The sequence below is a fragment of the Amphimedon queenslandica genome, unplaced genomic scaffold (genome assembly GCF_000090795.2).
Source record: "Amphimedon queenslandica unplaced genomic scaffold, v1.1 AMPQUscaffold_13472, whole genome shotgun sequence".
In the NCBI taxonomy this organism is placed as follows: Eukaryota; Metazoa; Porifera; class Demospongiae; order Haplosclerida; family Niphatidae; genus Amphimedon; species Amphimedon queenslandica.
In genome coordinates this window covers 272,256-281,262 of record NW_003546292.1, presented here as the reverse complement: position 1 = coordinate 281,262, position 9,007 = coordinate 272,256, and the positions used below count along the sequence as shown (strand labels likewise).

Genomic DNA, 9,007 nt, shown 5'->3' with positions numbered 1-9,007 from the left:
CATAAGCACCTGTTATTTGTAATAAACATGTAACAGTACAAGCCACAAACAAGATCCAGATTTGATAATGACAGCTTCCTCCATTCCTAACCCTTTGTCCTACATAAATGATAGTCACACAAACTTGAATCAATGCTACACCTTAATGAACAGTAAACCTCATTCACAACTTCTCCCTGTCCATTATAGCAACAAGTACTCAATATTCACTGTTATACATTGATTAATCTCACTTCCTCAATTGAGTAATGTCTCATCTTTCTGAGCAATACTGGGTGGATATGCACCAATGGTTTTCACACACTCAGACATTCACATTGCACTAGTGGGAAATACAAGTCACATTAAGCAATGAATGTTTTTAAGATGATGCGCCTCCCATTAACCATACCCACATCCATCAGAAATCAATGCTTAAGAAATATTAATAGACTTAACTGCTTGGAAATGATTAGTACCAACATGCTTCAAATACAAAGCAGGTGTATTGGTATTACAAGGAATGCCATATAAAGTTTGGGTTCCATATCTAGCCCAACCATCAAAAGTAGGAGATAGTAAATATGAATATATGGTTGTACCTACCTAATATTGCAGTTAGTGTAATAACCTCTGTCAGTGGCCAACACAATTGCGATACATTTTGGACTTATTTATGTAATCATACATGCTTGAATATCTTGTTGCACTTAATGTACTATTAAACAATTCTTAAAAGTTTGGCATATTACTAACAATTGCTTTTACGTAATTCATAATACTGAGAAATGGACCAAGTAATGAGATGTGAAAGGGCATAAAATAAACAGTTCCCATCACCAGGGACATCAAGAGTACTATTAGGAACTCTTTCATCTGACAATGGTGTTGTTGGACTACCAGGTAAGATTCTAGCAGCTGTGAAAAATTTGAGATTTATAATCTCACACCACCTTCAAAATTCTTCATTACCAGGATAATAAACATAATCCCATTGTCTTATTCTGACTATATCTGGGTTGGAAGGCTCTTCATAAGTAAAGATGACATCATCTTTTTTGAATTACTTGTATTTAATTTAATACTTAAGAATTTTCTAGATTCAATCAGACTACTACTACTACAATGGTCATTTTTTACAACACACTTGGTTTTATCATCTTTTGGTTTACATTTGTGACCATAATTGACAAAAGGTACCTTATGGCGGGTAGTGAAATTTGTCTTTCTAGCCTAAGAAATCCAATTTCCTGAGCCCCATTTATCATAAAATTACTCCACAGGATGCAAAAAGTTACCATGAAACTTTTAGAAAAAATGATTGTCTAACAAAGCACTCACAGGTTGATATTTGCCATTATTAAGATCAATTTTAAAATCCGCCAAAAGGGCCCTTTTGTCAATTATGGTCACATTTAATGTTAGAGAGTTTTATAGATACAATGAGACTAGTACAACTATCATCATCTTTGACATTACATTTGGTTGTTAGGTCTTTCAAATTAATTGAAACAATTAATTTATCATCTTTTTTTGAGCGAGGCAATGCCAAAGCAGTATTGTCAGTTCCACTGTCTACATCAACTTCTTTTTTCGGGACAAGGCTTATTTAAAGCATTATCATCACACATTTTACTCTTTTTGGGGCAATTAGACTTTTGTAAATTAGTACTCATACGTTTATTGCTACTAACGATACTGTTACTAGTACTTTGTACATGACTTACAGACACCTTGGCATTCTTACAGGGTTGCCAGATCATGAACAAAGTTGATAGATTTATGAACTTTTCAACCTTGGCATGATCTTTTCATGAACTACTTTTTTTCATGAACTTTTCATGAACTTTGAGAATTTTCTTAAACTTTGCAAATTCAGTGTTTGACTAGCTTTAATGCCATTATCTTTGCAATATACAGTGTTTTGCTCTCAAAATGAGCCATCAGTATTCATTTCAGCAAGATTTCAGTGATAAGCTGAAAGTTATAAAATTAATTATTATAGTTATTAAGTAGTTATAAAAGTTAATTTTAGTGATTAATAAAGTTAAGTAAGTAGCTATCTGTAGTTATTAACCTGCGCGTTGCAAAATTTTTAAAAACATGAACTTTTTTGTGAAAATATGAACTTTTTGACAAAATTTTGTGAACAATTGGCCAAACCCATCTGGCAACACTGCATTCTTACAAGGTTCACAATCATCAATTATACTAGTCACTTGAATCTTTCTCTTCTTTTCTTTACTTTTCTTGATTTGGGGTAAGTCATTCTAAAATTTACTTATGAGGCGGTTAATTTCGTTAATGCACGGACTACTTACTTTATCGGAGAGACGATCAAATGATAATAAATGTAATCCATTTTATGTACGTACATGAGACAATGCAACATATGCCATACCATCCCCAAAAACATCAGTCAATAAATCAATCATGGCTGTATCTAGTGAGAGGCCCCGACATTTATGTATAGTAATAGCATCAGAAAGTATAAGGGGAAACTTTTTCCTATGTATACAAATTTTTAGATAGCATAAATCTAGATGTAACACTTTCTATGTCACAAGGTACATCATTATGATCAAATTTAATTGATATGTAGCATAAATACCCATTACTGTACCAATGGCACAATTAACTAATCCTATAGTCATGTTAATATTACGTCTTAGCATTACTCTATAGCCTACAGCTAAAGACAATAAAGTTTCTAAACCAGCTGTTTTGCTTCGTTGATCTTTTAATTTCTCTAATTTTTTTCTGCTTTTTTTGTCAAATTTTGCTGTGCTGCCACTTTCATCAACAACATCAACACAAGCTAATTCTATTTTCTCAGTTTCTAGACTTTCTAACATTAATTCATTGATTTTTTAGCAGGTGTCTAGCTTAAAAAATAGGCAAATTGGAGGATTCGTTGCTTTATTTTCCAATTCTTTACATTTTTCTTGTATGGAAACCTTAAATATGCAACTCTTAAGCGTATTAATAGTTTCATCAGTCAGACAGCCATGCCTAACAGAATCAAGCATCTTAAAGAATGTTTCATCTCCTTTTTGTCACTTATTGATTGTTAGTTCATCATATTTTACTGTTTCTTTTCATATGTTAACTGCATTTGATGCTCCAAGTCTAGATTTTACAAGTTTGTTGCTAATTTTTTTAAATACTGCTCTATCATTAACTGGTGGCAATTGTAAGGTCACCTACAATTAAAATAATTTTGGATCCAAACCATTCATCAGTTCCAAATATATCTTCTAAGTGCATGTGTAGGTATGCTAGATTTAGATTGGATAGCATAGATACCTCATCTACTATTATAATTTTTAAATTTTTAAGTGTAATTTTTATCCTTTGCTGAGCTTCTTCATTCAAAGCCCAATATCCAGCTGTCTTTCCCTTATGCTCTATTGGTGGCTGAAATAATCTATGAATTATTGGTCCACCTACTTTAAATGCGGCTATACCTGTTGCTACTATAGCACACATAATTTGATGCCATTCTGGATGCCATATGTCATCAACTAGGCATTTTATTGCCTCTATTAAAAACGATTCACCAGTTCCACCTACACCATTAATAAACATCCTTAGCGGTTTGATATTATCTAATGTAAGTAGTCTTGAAGACTCATTCCTTAATAAGTTTTCACGTCCTTTTTGACTTAAATGATGACTCTTAATTTTATCAAAAATTTTTTTTGATCTACATTAAGCATTGCCTCTCTTTGCTCTCATGTTAAATTAGGTACATTTATGTGCATGTCTGCAATATCAGCTACTGCTTCCATTATTTCACCCAGTAATTGAGGCTCATCATCATCTAGTAAAACCAGCTTTATTTCTTGCATCGACTATTTTCTTCCAATTACGTTCAGCTTCTAATAATTTCTGTAGTTTGTTGAAATGAGTCTCAATGCCACATATACATGCTTCTTTGTGAAGCCTAAAACCTTCTCCATTGTTTCTCCTTCCATTACAAGTGTGCTCTTGTCTCTAAAAGGCACAAATAAAAATATTAGCAAGTAATAAAAATTGTCTCTCCGCTTATTGCATATCATTAAATTTCCTATTGTTTGGAAGGACTGGCTTTGATCGAAGTTTGTATTCTCTTTCTCTATTTTCTCCTATTTTATCAAATATATAACTAGTAACAAATTCATAGAGATACGTCTTCCATGTTATTTGGTCTTGTTGGATATAAGTCTTCAATTATGTTAGGATTAAAAAATGTCTTTCGAAGATCGATCTATTTTAGTTCAATATGAATAGTTTTTTATTCTTCTGCTCCTCTTATGAGGCAAGTACACATTAATGTACTGTATGGTTACCGATTTCATGTATAATTTTTGACTGAGAAGATCACTTGCTTGATATAGTCCTACTTTAGCTCAAAGTAATTTTTGTCCCATTTTCCAAAGCCTGCTGTATATTTTGTCACAGCTGCTAACTTCATCCCATAAGTCCTGTGCATGATTTTTTTCTGCTTTAGTGTATTCTGGTGTATAAAGTGACACATTCCTCTTCCCATAACTTAATAGCTCTGCTTCACTCCTCAGAAGATGAAAATTCTGAGCCAACATTTACAAGTGGTAAGTTATCAGCCATCGCTACAATTGATGGGCGTGGTTTTGCTTGTCAAGGTGTGGTTAGGTGTAGTTTTGTACGTTGCCGTAAAAATAGACATACGAGCACGTTTACGGGACCGTAAAAATAGTCACTGCGGCGAAAGATTGTCACCTGCATAGACAAAAGTAGCTAAATATCTTTGTTATTGTAGCTTAGCTTTCTTTATTTTTGCTTTGTAGTTCTTTATTCTTATAAACAGATAAAAAGCAGTCTAGTACAAGTATGATTTTTTTATTCGATGATGCTGGTACAATAACAAGCTCTAATGATAAAAGCAAGTACATGTATGTGTTTTATTGAAGCCAACCTTTCTTTATTACACTTTGTTGTTCTTCATAGTTATAAACAGACAAAACGCAGTCTAGTACAAGTATGATTTTTTTATTCAATGATGCCGGTGCAATAACAACCTGTATAAATAAAAGTAAGTACATGTATGTGTGTTATTGCAGCTTACCTTTCTTTATTATACTTTGTTATACTTTATAGTTAATAAACATAAAGGGGAGTTGTTACAGGTGTGATTGATGGTGCACAGAGCCTTTTTGACTAGCAATCATGTTGCCCCATGCGTGCATGCATGCATCTTGTTATGCCGCATGATTTTGTAAAAGATTGTGCCTAATTTCAGTTTCAGTGTGCATGTACCTTGACACTTGTGTAAACAGTATACACTGTCAAGCACCCATATAATTGTTTCAATAAAAACATGAATCTTGTCTTACAAAAAAAATAACTTGATAAACTTGTCTTAAGATACTATTAAGGTGTTATTTCAACAAAACAAATCCAATAACACAACTTTAATAAACATTTTGGGATACGATATGTTTTGTAAATTATCACTGACCTATAGGCTAAATAAACTTATGGCCAAACTAACACTATGTCAAGCAGGACAAATAATGCCGTCCTACATCCATATAAGTGATGTTTTGCTAAAACAGGCATCAGAAATCAAGTTGCTAATGTACATCTACAACGTACAAGTGTAATGTAGGGTAGCATTATCCTTCTATGTACTTCACCTCACTAAGACTTATACTTGTACATGTATGTACATGCACTGACACACTCTCTCTCATTATTTGACTCGCTGCGTAGGCAAGTATTAAGTACCTTAAAGCCACTTATTTTTAAGTGAGCAAATATTTGTGATTTGTTAATGGTATTGATTTAGTGTGTACTAATTTTCATGATTTTTAATTAATAACTATTAATAAAGCTAAATTATTAATAAATGCTTTGCATGCATCTGATGATCTGTCTGTACTGTGATCATGAATTTTAATTACGGTAGATTCTTGAAAAATATTTTTAATTAAAAAAACTAAGTTCTCTAGGCTCATAGATCTTTCTCCATAGCTAGTCCAAGCCTTCATTTATCAGCTAAACATTTTAAAAGAGCAGTAAAGGAGAAAATTTCTAAAAGCTATTGCGCTGACACTCTCGAGATAGACAAAACTATTTTCCAGTACAAAACTATCTTCTATTTCGTTAATATGTGCAAAATTTCTTAATTCTTACTTGGTTACTTGGTAGAGACTTATGCTCCAAACCTCATCCTGGCTGTTATAAGGACTCTGGGAGCAATTTTGATCTCTCCTCGTATATTTTTCCTTTGTATACACAGTAATTCCAGGGCTACTAACCTTAATAAACTCAAACACAACACTCCCCACCGTTTACTCTTTCATCCCGCTTATATTTCAATCGTCTTCCCAGACTCTGGAATAAACTCCCTGCCTTTGACCTTTCCCTATCTATCGACACTCTTTGTATTAAGCTTAAGAAATTCCTTTGGTCCTATTTTTTAGAACACTTTGATGGTAACAATCCTTGTACTTTTAGTTTTATGTGTATATGTAACCATAGATACTATATACCCCTGGATACGAAACTCCTCTATGCACACATATAAAATCCCATAAGGAAACGTCATAAACGTCACATCCGGCTGTCCTCACCCTTGTTTCGCTGCATTCATGGCTGCCAGGGTAAGTAAAACAATCACAGTAGCCTATTCGTTTGTTAAAGTAGCTGAATGATCCCTCAGAGGACTTTGCAAAGCCTTTATATATTGAAATAATGCTCATAAACGATAGTTTGAGTGCATATTTTAGTTCTACAATGGATGTCATAGCCTACTTGTTGTGTACATTTCACTCAAGCCACTTTTTTAGCTTAACTCTGTTGAATTAGGCCAACATTTTTTATTGCACTGATAGGTTATTGTTTACTACTTGTAGTGGGGCTATTATTTAGAGTTTGTGTTAAGTAAAAGAGCTGTTATTTTCTAAATCTTGGTTTTTCAGTCAAGCCCCACCTTTCTAGCCAATTTTTCTTTGTAATACTTGACTTAATTGGAACATTTTCTATATGGTTTTGTAGCTTGAGAATAGGTAGTTGTAGTGGGCCTATTCTCAAAAGGAGTGTATTTTTAGTTTTGGTGCAATTGTGTTGTCAAAATCATCATTTTTAGGTGACAAGAGATGGGAAAGTCATGCATTGGTAGACTGCATATACTAAAAGAAAAGGAAAGTTTCAGCAATTATAATGCATGATTAATGTCAAGTTTTATTGTATTATTGTACATAAAATCACACTTTTATTAGCAATAATAATACTTTTTATCATTGTTTTATTTTTATTCTGAATGAAAACGTAATATTATGACGTATTTCCGGTGAAACAAGCCTCAGAACATCCGGTCGGGCCGTGTTTCATATCCAGGGGTATATAGTATCTATGATGTAACAAATGTTTGTCTTTGCCTACACCCACTAACTTATCTAGTTTCTAATGTTTTTACTTTCCTTTTCTCTAACTGTCTTATTTATGTACTACTCTACTCTTATTTATATTGGTATGCAGCTTCTCTGTTGCATATCCATCAGGCTACCCCTTTTCCTTCTTTCCCTCTGTCTCTCTATCTCTCTTTTTACTACACCTGTAAAGTGTTAAATAATAATAATAATAATAATAATAATAATAATAATAATAAATATATCTAGGCAGCAGTATTGTACCATACCATATCACTTGACATAAGTCACATATTATCATGCTAAGCAAAGAAACCACGCCTCTATTAATACCGGTAATTGGAAATTTTATTTCTTAATGTATAATTTTTTTGTTTCCTGTCTTATGATCTCTTAGGCAAATAAAATTTATCAAGACTGTTAACAGTATCTGAGCCATCAAAATAGGTGTTAGTTTTAAAGCTCTTTTGACTTTAGTCAGTGCAAAACATGCATGCACTATAAAGCAATGAATTAATAGAGATGAAGCCTATGATTCATTACTTTTAATAGTACATAAATGCAAGAGCAACTGTGGCGAGTCTAAGCACCGTAGGTGTCTCATCTTACTATTATTAAAAATCCATCCTTTATCAAACTCTAAAGGAGACAATGCTATTTCCCAAGGAGAGCTTCATTTTAATGTGCAAAAATAACTTTGTAAAAATATACATGTGTCATAGGTGTAGGAATGTGGGGGTGGGCTGAATCCCTCAACTTTTCAGCATAGATATTAGCATTATGTACTCTTGATATTAGAGTAAATGAAAGGGATTGGAAACGGGTGCGTGGGCGTAGCCCAACCTCCATTCATTTGTATTGTTACTAAGCAAGCAGAGGAGGGTTGGGATTTTGTCACTATTTTCATGCTACTTTTCCTTCTTTCAGGAGCTATATCTGGCGAAGGACTGTTCTCATTTCAGTGAAACTGATGCATCAAGAAGCTTGATGTTTCCTCTCAACACTACTGTTATCTATTGTACAGAAAATGTTATAGTTTTAATGATACAGCCCATTTTTACTCTTAAAATGCCATTTATTTCATTATTCTCCCTTTTCTCAAAACGTGCCAAAGTAAAACTAGAAACCATTATAATCATATGAAAGACCTTACACTTTCGAAAGTAATTATACAGGTTAGAGTTAGAATCTATAAAGTATGAGTTTGTTACAAGAGCTAAAGTGTATCGAAAAAAGTTGATTTTGTTGTACCTATAACTGTTTGCAAAATAGCTTTACAGAGACAAAAAACTTGCTGTAGGTAGCTCTAAAAATTATATGTGCAATAGGCTATAGATCATAAGCAAGCGCTGTCCTGGAGTGACACAAGTTTCCTTCGAATTCCTTGCAGGACAGCTTCATGAATGGAGGACATGATGGTTGTCACGTGGTAACCCAACTAGCATTTCCTGTTGCTACGCCCCGTTTCCAATCCCTTTCATTTACTCTATTATCTATGTTTTCAGCAAGAGGGGCTTAGCCCCACCCCCCCCCATGTTCACATGCTAAGTCATGCTTTATAATTTTGAGCCCCCCCCCCCCCAACTTTTGAATCATTCCTACGCCTATATAGACACGACAGCATTTACCATTAA

General features: G+C 33.5%; 1 long non-coding RNA gene across 1 annotated transcript; it reads left to right on the top strand.

Annotated features, from left to right (window-relative positions):
• Nucleotides 1-7,190: 7,190 nt before the first annotated feature.
• On the top strand, nucleotides 7,191-8,871 carry LOC109580905 (uncharacterized). The gene is made up of 2 exons (XR_002184439.1): nucleotides 7,191-7,708; nucleotides 7,771-8,871. It is a non-coding gene; the product is annotated as an uncharacterized LOC109580905 (long non-coding RNA).
• Nucleotides 8,872-9,007: the final 136 nt, after the last annotated feature.